Here is a 14,463-nt window from a genome sequence, read left to right as displayed (position 1 = left end):
GACATTCTTACTATTAATTTTATGACTTTGTTCCTGTGATTGGTAACTACTGGTGTTTTAAACAGTATTGTTACACTTAGCTTTTAGCTTATGCTTTGAGTACCCATCTGAATTTAATATACGGATACAGATGTTACTTTTTGTTCATAGGTGGCATGGATATTGATTTGTGGGATTAAATTATGAGCAGAATTTTGAAACTTAATCAAGACCATGTTCTTTCAGATGTAAAAGTAGCTGCCATACATGTCCATTCTGTATCAGGATATTACCCTGTTGTTTTACCTTGTGTTTCAGTATGATTCCTTTAGAAGTCATACTAAAAGTATGCTTATTGAAATTGAAGTTTTCTGTTTTTTGTTTTGTATTTAGATTTATTTATCTATTTATTTATTTGACAGACAGAGCTCACAAGTAGGCAGAGAGGCAGGCAGAGAGAGAGGAAGGGAAGCAAGCTTCCTGCTGAGTGGAGAGCCTGATGCGGCCTTGATCCCAGGACCCTGGATCATGACCTGAGCTGAAGGCAGAGGCTTTAACCCACTGAGCCACCCAGGCGCCCCTGAAATTGAAGTTTTCTGTTTAGTTTTAGTTTATATTGCATTTTTTGAGTTTTTATGAGATAACCACAAATGGGACATTTTTGAGCAGAAAGGAAAAGTTGAGGAAATAATTCTTTCAATACTTAAGATGCTTTAATTTATAAAGGATGAATTTTAAACATTTTGCTTGTATTGATATTTATTCTTCTAAAAGGAAAGTGCGCTGGAGGTGCCTCAGTGGCTTAGTTGGTTATGCATCTGGCTCTTGATTTTGGCTCAGGTCATGATCTCAGTGTTGTGAGATTGAGCTCTGTGTGGGGTTCCATGCTTCTTACAATTCTCTCTCTCCCTCACTTTCTGCCCCTCCCCACTCTCCTTTTTAACAAAAAAATAAGAAGAAAGTGTAATAGCCCAACTGCCATGAAGTTTGAGGTCTGCATGATCTAGTGAAATGTGTTTTTGTATATTGAAACCCTTGCAAAAATATTTCAAGTATTAAATGTGTAAACATCAGTATGATTTTGAAAAATGTTCCACCTTTTTGGGATAACTTACAGAGTTATAGTTTATGGTACTTGGGATTTTTATATATTTAAATACATATGGCCATATTTTATTGTATTACATAGTGAATAAAGTTCAAGTTGAAGTTGGATGGTTAAAAATGATATGTTGTGTTTGACCAGTGTGCCTGTGTTGAAAGAATCAAGATTAAACATTTTTTTCATTATGAATCACTAGATTTCTCTAAGGGCCGCTAACAGGTCATACAAACAGCATCTTTTGGAATTAGTAAAGACTAGAGGCAAATATATGCAAATTAATATTTTCTTTCAGAGAAGTTAGATATCAAGTCAGAATTGGGGAAAGAGTTAATGCAGAATTTAAACCATATTGTAAAATTTAACCATATAGTAGCTATTCCAAATTCAGCAAAATTTCTCTGGAATAAACAGAATATTTGGAGTTGCTTTTAAATATCTAAAGCATGAACTTTGAATTTTTGTATTGGCTTCTCAATGATTATATTTCTCAAAATATCACTGAAATTAATGTGCAAATGAAACAAAGATGAACTTCTCTTTGAACTTTCGATGCAGGGCATGATCTTATTTGTGTTCAACATGAAAGTTTTTTTGTCTTTTATTTTTTCAAAAAAGGCCATCTTAAACTTTAATAAATGCATTGACAAAAATTTTCCTACTGGATTAAAATAAAAAGGAAATGTATAGATAAATCGAGAAATTTAAAAACTTAATAGCAATATAGTTTATGTCCTGGCCCTTACAGGTAATTTTATTATATTATGTTATGTTATGTTATTTATTTATTTATTAGACTGATTTATTTGAGAGAGAATGAGAGTTGGGGCAGAGTCAGAGAAACTCAGGCAGACTCTATGCTGAGCAGGGATCCTGACTCAGGTCTTAATCCCACTACTCTTGAGATCATGATCTGAGCCAAAATCAAGATTTGTGACTTAACTGACTGAACCACCCAGGTTTCCCTTACAGGTAATTTTAAGTTACAGATTTTCTAATCTCTATCTGCTAAATCCGATAGCTAAGACAGTGGTTTAAAAATCTCTCTCTATATAGCACTCAACTAGAGAGCTTTAGAAATATTGATGCCTAGTTTCCTACCAATGTAATAGGTATGTGATGTGGCCTAGAAATAGGAGTTTTAAAAGTTCCACAGATGGTTCTCAAGTGCAGGAAATTGTGGGAGCTACTGAGCTGAGAGGTGCAGTATTGTAGTTTAAACATTGGCAGAGAGGGCATTGGATTGAAAATGTACCTGAGGAAAGGAGAATATTTATGTATTTATTTTTCTTTATTTATTTTTTGTGACTCACCAAGGCTTGGATGAAGTCAGAAAGTCAGAATTATCTGTTGGAAGCTAGAATCACGCCCAGGGTATTTGGTAGAAATGATGTCAGTTCCTCTGATTTAGATGTCTGTGGTGGGGGCAGTAATTTGCTTTTGATCAAGCATCTCAGGTGATTCTGACGCAGGTTAAGCTGCAGATCCGAGGTTGAGAAATTTGTAGGTGTTGCTTCTTGTACTGACTGACAAAACCAAAACCAAATAGTTTCGATCCCCTTGGCACACAAAATTGTATATGTGGGCAAGGCTGGAGAATGGAGAAGTGCCAGATTTTCTGAAATCTGAAATACCAAGGGTCATCACATTTTCTATCTTTTTTTAGAGCTCCATAGGAATTAGACCAGGGTTTTTCTTTTTCTTATTTTAGAAGGAAATTTAATTTGCTTTGTTGAGCTTTTCTGAAGGAAGAACCAGACAAGATAGTCCAAATAGAAGTGAAAAACAATTTTTATTGTGATAAAATATACACAGTTTAAAATGATGATACAGAAATAATGCATCTTCTCTTTTCATGAGAAATATCATCTATAGACACTAACTGACCTGGAAAATATATAATTTTGATGTTTCACATTTAATAAATGGCGACAGAGAAATAGTGACAGCCTGTTTAATTACTGACAGTTGATTTAATTCAGAAAGAAAAATTTCACTAGAAATGTCTGGTCCTGCAGAACATAGCAGCTAAAGCAGCACAGTGTATGTGTATCTATGAATGTGCCTATGTTTAAAAAATAACAAAATCACACAAAAATTATTTTGTGGTCTCTTTAAAAACAAGCAAAAAAAAAAAACAATGTAGTATATTCAAAATCTTTATGTTAAACTGTCTTGAAATTTTATTTTCAGAGCAGCCTTCAAGTTATTGGTTATGTAACAGTCATCTTATTAATATGTTACTGTTTAGATTTTTTCAAATGCACATTCTTTGCAGTTATGTCTCTTCACATCAGTGGAAATTAGAGAAGACCAGATAGGGGCGCCTGGGTGGCTCTGTCGTTAAGCGTCTGCCTTTGGCTCAGGTCATGATCCCAGTGTCCTGGGATGGAGCCGAGTCAGGCTCCCTGCTCGGCAGGAAGCCTGCTTCTCCCTCTCCCACTTCCCCTGCCTGCTTGTGTTCTCTCTCTCACTGTGTCCCTCTCTGTCTAATGAATAAATAAAATCTTTAAAAAAAAAAAAAAAAAAGGGAAGACCAGACAGTTTTTACAATGTGCATAAGTTGTCCCTATTTCTCATTTTTTCAAATATTTATATATTAGACTTCCTCTTGTGTGGCCCATTTTAATTTTGGTGGTTAAGGGGGTATGTAAGTATTTTAGAAATTTGAAAATATTTTTATTTATTGATTCTTATGATAATAGTTACGCTATTAGAGGAAAAGTTTTATCTTTTTTTTTAAGTATTTGAAATCTTTAGCAACTCACTTTTTGTGGATTTTATCTTGTAGTTAATAAAATTGGACACACTGTGGCAAAGGCAATATTAATATTTATGAAACTATAGAGTGACACACAGTATCTTTAAAGCCCTAAAGATTGGCCACAGTTTATCATTTAAAGTGTATCCATTCTTCCCAAGTTATTGCTGAATAGATAGTAAAATGTGAAACATCCAAAACTGAGTGGTCCTTCTTTGACTGACGAATATATCTCTGCAGTTATCTTTAGAAGGTTGTTACATCTGATTTATTAACATTTCATTGGAAGTGTTTTTTCAGTTTAGAAATATTTTACAATCTGGTCATTAGAAAGTATATTCCATAATACCTCAGCATTGCACAGGATTTTCCACCATTTCTAAATACTTAACAAAATGCAGGTATAGCTATGGACTATATAATTCATGATTGCAATTTAAAATGAGAGTATGAATATGTTTTGTTAATGTTGTTATATTCTGGCTAAACAAGATTTTAGTCATAAAAGCAAGATGTAACAATGTAAGAGAATGCAAAAACTCACCTAAAGGATTTTGCTGGTGGTTCTGAGAGACAATTTTCTTAAAAAAAAAAAAAAATTGTAAAATCATATATTTTTGTGAAAAGGGGGAAGCTATAAAATTAAAAATTTTGAAGGCATTGCTGAAGACAGATTTGTTTCTCATATTTAAGACATTCCCAGAACAAGAGACCAACGGATTATACAAATAAAACTAAATTTAGAACTAATAAAAGGAAACTCTAGTAAAAATTGGCTTATGCAATTTACTTCAGAGAGAAGTCATAAAGTAAAACACTGAATACAAGTTAATTACTCAGTTTTGGGGGGAGAGCTAGTAAGAGGGGATTTTTATGTATGGAAGTTCACCTCTTAAAATATGGAAAATATAAGTCTCTGGCATAATATTTTATTGTGCTGCTTTTTATCCTCTTGTAAACAATTGTTCAGTTTGGTTCAAGTTAGAACAAATCTGTGAAATGGAAGTGTAAGAATCTGGAAAGTAGCATACTTATTTCAGATCATTTTCCATAAGTAAAATTCCATTAAAATAAATTCATAAAATGGATTCTGTTGAACCTTTACTAATATATGAGCAAACAAGTGAATTTCCTTAAGAATTTTTTTAAACACAGACACACACACACACACACAGACACACACACACACACACACTTGAGTTGGGAGGAGGGGCAAAGGGAGAGAGAGATTCCCAAGCATACCTTTCTCTGAGTGCAGAGCCTTACCATGGGGCTCAGTTTCCTGAGCTGGAGATCACTCTCTTGACCTGGATGGAGGTCAGGACCTGAGCTGAAACCAAGAATTGCATGCTTAACCGATGGAGCCACCCAGGCACCCCATGACTTGATAATTTTTAAGTATTTTTAAGAGAATGGTGTAATGGCAAGAACACTGGATTTGGTGTCAGAAGAGCTACGACTGGTATTGATTAGTTAGATGTTTTATTAATTATCTTTAATTATCTTATTGACTTTGATAATTTGTAAGACCTATATCTGTCTACCTCAAGGAGATGGGAAGATTAAATCCAGTGGGATGCTAACCCTGTGTATTAGTATTCTGTAAACTGTACAGAACTTAAGCTTGTTTACAGAGAGTTGAAGAACTATGTGTATTATAGCCTAAATTATATATGTTTGTAAGTATCTTCGAAAGGATTTGTGCATACAAAATCCATCTCCTGGTGTTAACCTATTTTTCCTAAAAATGGTAGCACATTATTTAGCAAATAATAGGTTCTATAAAGTACTAAACCACTGAATAAAAAATTAGTTAGCATATTTATTTTTTTTTAATTCACTGAGGATACTTTCATTTGGTGAATATTTGTTTTTATTCATTTTTGTGTTTATAGTCCAGGTATCGATTTTTCCAGCTAAGGTATATTATTTTGTTTTATTTCATTTATTTTTTTAAGGTATATTCTTTTATAGTTGGTAGGATGCTGAACTATGAAAACAGAATCTGATGTTCTTATGTGATGTTAAATTTCAGAAATCCTGATACAAATATTAGGAAAAGTCATGACATAATTTTTAAGCCTTTGTGGTTATTCACTTGTAAAAATGTTAATCACGCTTTATGTAAACTTTAAAGGAGCGTTTGGGTTTTACCAGCAGTTTTTATCTGTGGCTTAAATTTAGCAACTTTTGGCCTACTTTTTAGTAACAAAAGTGAGCGGAGGCAGAATTTCAAAAGAATGGTTTAGAAGATAAACAGCAGGTATTATGCTGTATGACCTCTGGTACAGATTCTGGTCTTTAGGGATACCAGAACAATTATAATTTAATCATGTAGAAAAATTTTAAAGTAGCATAATAGTAGATGTTGTGATCATTCTGTGTTGATGGCTACTGTGATCAGTAACTAGTTAATTTCCTTGGATCATATAATTTCCAAATTTCTGAAATTTAGGGGTTTAGGATCTGGCTAACAGAATAGGCTAACTTAAGTCTAATGTCAACTTTTTAACAACCTTATGGAGTAAGAATTTGTATTTCATAGACCAGAAACATCTGAATTAGTAATCCAGGCATAATTAAAATGAATATGGGGAGAAGTTTGTATGGGAATAGCCACTGTTAGGGTTGATACATTATATACTTTCCCTGTTGTGGCATTTATGAATTAAGAAATGAATTTATCTACTTCTCTTCTCTCTCTCTCTCTCTCTCTCTTTTTTTAAAAAGATTTTATTTTATTTGACAGACAGAGATCACAAGCAGGCAGAGAGGCAGGTAGAGAGAGAGGGAAGCAGGCTCCCTGCTAAGCAGAGAGGCCGGATTTGGGGCTCGATCCCAGGACCCTGAGATCATGACCTGAGCTGAAGGCAGAGGCTTTAACCCACTGAGCCACCCAGGCGCCCCTCTCTCTCTTTTTTTTAATCTCAGTGGTTTTTCTTAGAATAGAGAGAGACTTCAGCATAGACTGTTTTCTGTCTTGTGGTTGGTCTCTTGTGCTCAGGTGCCTATCCCTCTCTCTCCTCCATTAGAAGTAAAGGGAAGGGGTTTTTGAAGGGCCCCAGGATCAGGGGACAATAGCAGGGGAAAGTCTTCTTTTAATTTTTTTTTAAGTCATCTCTACACCCAGCATGGGGCTCAGTCTCACAACCCTGAGAGCAAGAGTCAGACGCTTCCCTGATTGAGCCAGCCAAGACCACTAGCAGGAAAAAGCCTTGGTGGGATATATGGCACAGATAATGGGCATCAGGGAAGTAGATTTATCTTCGGAGATGTGAAAAGGAAGAGAGTGAGCAGGACCACGGATAGAGGCAATCATCCTTCCACCAATAACAGAATAAATATAACATCCTCTTTTATTTATATTCTGTCTCTGTCTCTAACGGGAATGCTACCTCTTGTTCTCTTCTTTGTCTACTCGAAAAACCAAACAAAACAAATTTCATTTTTTTCTTTTAAAGATTTTAAAAATTTATTTGACAGAGAGACATAGCGAGAGAGGGAACATAAGCAGAAGGAGTGGGAGAGGGAGAAGCAGGCTTCACTCCAGGCAGAGAGCCCCATGCGGGGCTGGATCCCAGGACTGTGGGATCATGACCTGGGCTGAAAGCAGATGCTTAATGACTGAGCGCTCCAACAAACTTCATTTTGAAAATTAAAAAAGTAATATATGTCTATTTAAAAAATTAAAAATTACAGAAGTGAATATAAAACATAAATTCTCTCTTAGCCCTTTCTCCTTGATCTCAGTTTTCTGAAACAGCCACTTTACAATACATCAGTGTATCACTTTCCTTGTGTGCATTAACGGTGTATGCATATAACGGTGGTGTATCATTTTCCTTTTTTCCTTGCATATAAAAAGTAGGAATACTTATTGGGCCTTTTTTTTAATAACAAAAATGCATCTATATCATATCTATTGTTTTGTATTTGCTTTTTAAATTTATTTGGAGGCCATCCAGTCAGAATTTATAACTCCTCTAGTTCTTTTAGGGAGTATTGCATTTTCTGGATTTGCCATAATTATTTCACTGTTTCAGTATTGATAGACATTTCTGTTGCTTTCTTCTATTATAAACATTGCTGCAGTGAACATCACTAATTTTGTGCATATATGTGAGTATTTCTGTAGATTTATGGAAATGGGATTGTTAAAGCATGTACACATTTAAAATTCCAAAATAATCCCAACTGTGATGAGAATACACATATTCCCTTACCTTTGCTGGGTAAATATTATCAGCCTTTTACCTTAGTTGCCAATCTCATGGGTGAAAAAAAGCCAGTATCTCCTTTTGTTTTTTTATGTGCATTTCAGTATTGGATTACTAATGAGATTGAGCACTTGTTGTTAGTTATAGTTTTAATTCTTTTTAAAGATCCACATCAAATTTATTTGCTCTGTGGAGTCTTCTGTAATTCTTCCTTATCCCTTTCCCTAACTCCGGGTAGTGACTCCTCTCTGCCTTCTCTGCTCTTACAGTACTCTCTGTTGTAAGTGATTAGAATCATTGCGTATTATGATTATTTACTTATTATATATCAGACCATGAGCTCCCTTACAGTTGTGACCCTGTAGTAGTCATTATTTTTCTAACTTTTATATCATGGCTTATTGGAAATTTGGGAATTAAACCTAGTTTTTAGGGTAATGGGGCATAAATGCTTTAAAGATAATTTGTTTTTTTTTCTTTAGTTTTATTGAGATATAATTGATGTACAGCACTATATAAGTTTAAGATATACAACATAGTGGCTGGACTTAAGTATATTGCAAAATAATTACCACAATAAGTTTAGTTAACATTCATCACCTCATATAGTTACATAGTAGTCATCTTCATGTCTCTGCCCAGTGACTAGCACAGAGCCTGTAGCATTTAGTGTGTTTGTGAAGTTTTATCAAATTGTTAGTCTGATTTCCAACTGGGAGTCTATATGTAAGGTTTGCTGCTTTCTTTTTTGGAGTAGGGGGAAGGTTGGTTCTTAATGATAATGTTTCTAATACACCCCTTTATTTTACAAATGAAGAGTTAAGTCTAAAAGAGGAATGTCTTATGTGGTTAATGGGATATTTTTATTATTTATCATACCCTACTAGGTGTTGTGAAACAGTGCAGCTCCAAACAGGGTTATTTATAGTCAAAGATGAATATTGATTTCTACTATCTAAGATAGATGGGGAGCTTTTCTCAGTTCTTACAGACAAAGCCTAGCAAATGGGGCTTTTGCCTGATAGTCTTAGCATGTAGCCTGAAACCCATATAAATTATCCAAACTTCATTTGGCTCTTTCCAAAGCGTTAGGACTCTTACGACACACTAGACATAGACTTTTCTAATTGCCAGCACTGGCTAACCTCTGAGAGACATGGTGTCTTTTCTTTTAGAGAGCTCTTGAAACCTGTCCTCTCAGCCGTCTTCCCATGCAGTGATCCCACCAAATCTAGTCACATGATACTGCCTTTTCCTGCCCAAGATACAAGTCATTATACATATCTCTTCTCACGCTCGTTCCCTCACCTGTTCTTCCTCTTTTTCAGATATTTCTTACCCTTGTTCTAGGGTTAAACATAATCACTTGCATCTTCAAATTACTGAACGTTACTTTTATCTTTAAGTAACACCACCTATCTTCCTCCTTGGGAAAGCTCTCTCTAGTGGAACTTGGACCTTCCTTTATTCTCTACAGGTCCCAGTTGTAAGAAAATAATAAGAGGTGGTTTCCTTCTTACTTTGCACTACAGTGCCTATAAAACCTTCCTGTTAAAATTGCTGTTGCTGAGTCTCACATCTCTGCTTGCTCATTGAAGACATAGCCTTCTGACCCACAGACTTCCTTTCCATGCAGGGTTGTGCGATCGTTCTAGGTGAATTCAGTGTTTATATGAACAGAGTAGCCAGGACCCTGGCTTCACAGTTTCCTCATCTCTAGTGTAGATTCCCTTAACTCAGTTACTTACTCCCAAGAAACTACTTTGGACCTTACCATTACCTGAAATCAGCTTTACCTTTGAGATCATGTATTCAAACATCTTGTTCGTGAGCTCTTATCCTTTTATTAAACCTATTCATTGATGCTTTTGAGATCTGCAGTTCTTTGACACCTCTCTTCACCAGATACTTCCTTTATAAGCAGGCAAGAGTCCATCATCCATCACTTCAGACCTCTTGCCAGAATTCTCAATTTCCTTGCCTTTTTGAATTTCTGTCCTATGCCTTTGCACCTAGATTTTGGATCAGTGTGTCTCTGGCCTATACAAAAGGTGTACGTTGAGCACTGATAGAGAAAAAAATTACTAATTATTACTGGTACTGTGAATTCATGGTCTCTCTTTCTTTAAGAGCTTTCAGCATTGCAGAGCAATTCTGTCATTCCCCACAGGGTCCATTTTAAACATTTCTTTTCTTTCTTTGAGCAAAGTATGCTCCACAGATGGTCTTCTCACTTCATGAGAAAATAGAAGCCATCAAAAGGAGATCCCTTAATTTCCTGTTATTTGACTCACCAGTTTATGTCTTCTGTACCATTTGTTCTTACTTTTCCTTCTGTTTTCAGTGGATGAGGTGTCCGTTGTTCTCTCTCAGGCTGATTCTCCAACTGTGCTTTGGATCTCATTCTCTCCTTCTGTTGGTTAATTCTGTTTATCTTTCATCTTTCTCATAATTTGGATTCTTTTTCATTTGGCTAAACTTTTTCAAATGTCTCACCTAAAACAGAAACTAAATGACTCCTAGAAAGAAATCTCAATTCTTTTTTTTTAAAGATTTAATTTATTTGGCAAAGAGATCACAAGTAAGCAGGGAGGCAGGCAGAGAGTGAGGGGGAAGCAGGCTCCCCACTGAGCAGAGAGCCCTATGTGGGGCTCCATTTGAGGACCCTGAGATCTTGACCTGAACTGAAGGCAGAGGCTTTAACCCACTGAGCCACCCAGGTGCCCAAGAAATCTCAATTCTTTCTACCTTTTGCTCCTCCCCTCACCAGCAAAACAAACCGCTGTCTCACTTTCTGTTAATTCCTCAGTACACCGTAATTTCCCTCCCGTCCTATCCCATTGCTGACACCGCTCACTTGATTTCCTTGCTGCTAAACCTATCATTTTATTGAATGTTCAGAAGTACTTGACACTTCTCAAATTGCTCTCTTGGCTTCTATGACAGTACTCAGAGCATCTCTAGCTATTTATCTCAGGTTCCTTTGTTTTCTCTTCCTCTGCTAAATGGGATTCTTGCTTATTACTTCCTATTTTTTTATTCATTCTTTGCCACCTTCTTAAGCTTGTGTCTATTTCTAGGACTTCATCATCTGTATGTTGATGATTTTGATTTTTCTACCTGAAAGCTTCCCTCTGAGCTTTAGGCTCATACGTCAGCTAGCTGCCTGTGAGTCATCTCCACTGAGATATATCACAGATACTTCAGAATCAGTGTATCTACAGCAAAATTATTTTTCTCCCCTTTGCTTTCACAGCTCCTTCATTTCCTATGATTAGTGATTCCACGATCCATCTGGCTTGAATCAAGCCAGAAATCTGGCTATTTGGGTATCTGTCATTTTTGACTTCACGTTCAGTATCACTAGATTCTATCAATGTTACCTCCAACATGCGATTCATTTCTCTCCCACCTGACAGCTGCTTTCCCACTTTGGGTGACCATCACATTTTTCTGTGGTTGTTGCGGTATGCTCTTCCCCCTTCTTTCCTAGCCTCCTATCTGTTTTCTACTCTCCACCCGAACTACTTATTATAAGATGCTGATCTAATCCTATTATTCCCCAACTTAAAGTACTTAAATAACTGATTTCCCATTCATTCAGGGAAAATTTCAAAATAATAATAATTTCTTACAAGACTGTTAGTGACCTGACTTCTGACTTTTCCAACCCTATCTCTTGTAACTTCACTTCTTCCTCCCAAATTCTATCCATATTAAATAACTTCGTTTGAAGCTGCTTTCTTCTCATTGCCAGGTTTTTTTTGTTTGTTTGTTTGTTTGTTTGTTTTTTTGGGACATGTAGTTTTCTCTGCCTGGATGAAAATACTAACTCCCCCAATATTACTAATATGCAGTGTATGGAAATACTTTTGCCTCATTGTACTCAGTTTGGTTTGAACTCAAGACTTATGATGGAGAAGACAAATATGTATTTACAATGACATTTTTTAGAAACGGACCTAGTTACGTATCTAATTATGATGGGTGGATGGTTTATAGAACTCAAAAGAGGATTTCCTTAGAGGAGTGTTCCAAGGAGGAGTTGCCACTGTGAACTCATGCTTCCTCTGAGATTTCTGTGTGAGAAGTGTGAATAAAATATGGTTAATGGAAAATGGTGATATGAATGCTGTATATAAAACTTCCTTTAAACTGTAGAAGATATTTTAAACTCCTTTAAATTCTTAATGATAAACACTTGAAGCTTAGCATATTGAAATAGTGTCTTTTTATGAGATCTCATTAAAGTTATTATCAACATCAATAATAGTAATATCGTTAGCAAGACATAGTTCTTGTGCTTGCTTCAGCAGCATGTATACTAAAATTGGAACAGTACAAAGATGATTTAGCATGGCCCCTGCTCAAGGATTACATGCAAATTCGTGAAGCACTCCACTGTATCTTAATTGTTCTGGAATTAAAAAAAAAGACATTTAGTTCTCACTGTGTGCCATGCACTGTTCCGAAGTGCTTTATTAATTTGTTAGATTTCCGTTTAATTTTTCTGGTCACATCAAAATGACATGTTCTTTAAAAATACTCTCTTTAGAAATACTTAGTTTTAGACATTTAAAACATATTATGACCCCCTTCTAAGCAGAATAGAGTTAGTTGCCCATTTTTTGCAGACATAATGAAAAAATGTGTTACTTGTGTTGAATCATATTAAAGTAAAAATGTCCCAAGTAGCCTGTATTTATCAGTATAATCTAAAAAATTCTTTCAGTAAAGGTTTTATTTATTCTGTAGTGAAAAGATCTAGTATCAGCACTTTTCTGTGTTGTCTCATATGATAGAATACCCAGCATGAAGCCCAATGTGGGCTTGAACTCAAAGATCAAGACTTGAGCTGGGTCAAGAGTGAGATGCTTGACCTACTGAGCTACCCAGGTACCCTCTTTTCTCATTATTATGGTTATTTCTTAAAGCTAAAACTTGAAGCTCTGTGTAAGAAATTGGTAACCATTATTTTTGGACAAGCTGAATAGATATTTTAGAAAAGTGATTAATGCAAAATGTTCTAAACATTGAAAGGATTTCAGATTTTAGAGTATCTTTTAAATCTGATTTTTCAACTTATTCTCCCCAAAATCTTCTTAGGTTCAGGTTGAGCTTCTCTAAAAATGAGTTGTGGGGTTTTACTCTTTCTTTTTCTTTTTCTTTCTTTCTTTCTTTTTTAAGATTTTATTTATTTATTTGACAGAGAGATAGCACAAGTAGAGCGGCAGGCAGAGGGAGAAGGAGAAGCAGGCTCTCTGCTGAGCAGGGAGTCCGATGCGGGGCTCAATCCCAGAGCTCTGGGATCATGACATGAGCTGAAGGCAGCCGTTTAACCAACTGAGCCACCCAGGTACCCCTTAATCTTTCTTAATTATTTTTTTGTCTCCAAGTGGAGAGATTAATTAACTATATGATCTACCCTTATTGGAGGTCTGCAGTGTGATAGACAGCTCAAGAACAGTACATTATCTAATGATCACTTTTTATTTGTAAGTCTTTCAAGGACTTGTGTGGAACATTTGAATATGAATATGTGTGAAATTCTGCAGTTTAATAAGCTTATCGTGATGAATCTGCAGTCTCAATCCATGTGTCTATTTCCCTTCTTGGCATGACCTTTTTTAAAAATTTTCCCCCACTGCTGGTGATGGGGCAGCATTATCTCCCAAATTATTGAAAAGGATTAGTATAAGGAGAGCTGCTGTTATTCTTCCTCTCAGACTTGTTTGATGTCAGACTGCAGGGTAGCTCAGTGGTGCATTTAAATTGTGGTGTCTTCAGGGCGCTTGGGTGGCTCAGTTGGTTAAGCATCTGCCTTCAGCTCAGGTCATGATCTGAGGGTCTTGGGATTGAGCCCCGCTTTGGGCTCCCTGCTGAGCAGGGGAGCCTGCTTCTCCCTCTTGTGCTCCCCTTGCTTGTGCTCTCTCTCTGTCAAATAAATAAATAAAATCTTAAAAAAAATAAATTGTGGTATCTTCAATTCTTCTCTCATATGTCTGTGTGAATAAAAAGGAAATTAGTAGTCATGTCTTAAAGGAGATGATGGAGGCTTCTACCTTTTTTTTACATTTGGATAGCGGAATTAGGACAAGGTTGGTGATGATGATTAGGAAATTACAGTATCTTTATTTTTTAATTTTTATTTATTTTATTATTTTTAAGATTTTATTTATTTGTTTGACAGAGAGAAATCACAAGTAGATGGAGAGGCAGGCAGAGAGAAAGAGAGGGAAGCAGGCTCCCTGCTTAGCAGAGAGCCAGATGTGGGACTCCATCCCAGGACCCTGAGATCATGACCTGAGCCGAAGGCAGCGGCTTAACCCACTGAGCCACCCAGGCGCCCCTATTTTTTTATTTTTTAAAGATTTTATTTTTCAGAGAGAGAGAAAGTGCACAAG

General features: G+C 35.9%; 1 protein-coding gene and 1 non-coding gene across 2 annotated transcripts in view; both read left to right on the top strand.

Moving 5' to 3' along the window:
* ROCK2 (Rho associated coiled-coil containing protein kinase 2) overlaps positions 1–14,463 on the top strand; it is a 141,702-nt gene that overhangs the window by 14,147 nt on the left and 113,092 nt on the right. The gene's annotated exons all lie outside the window — the stretch shown is intronic.
* LOC132022894 (U6 spliceosomal RNA) lies at positions 12,360–12,467 on the top strand. Its single transcript, XR_009405783.1, has one exon. It is a non-coding gene; the product is annotated as a U6 spliceosomal RNA (small nuclear RNA).

This window comes from Mustela nigripes, chromosome 7, assembly GCF_022355385.1.
Source record: "Mustela nigripes isolate SB6536 chromosome 7, MUSNIG.SB6536, whole genome shotgun sequence".
NCBI lineage: Eukaryota > Metazoa > Chordata > Mammalia > Carnivora > Mustelidae > Mustela > Mustela nigripes.
This window is presented reverse-complemented; position numbering and strand designations above follow the sequence as displayed.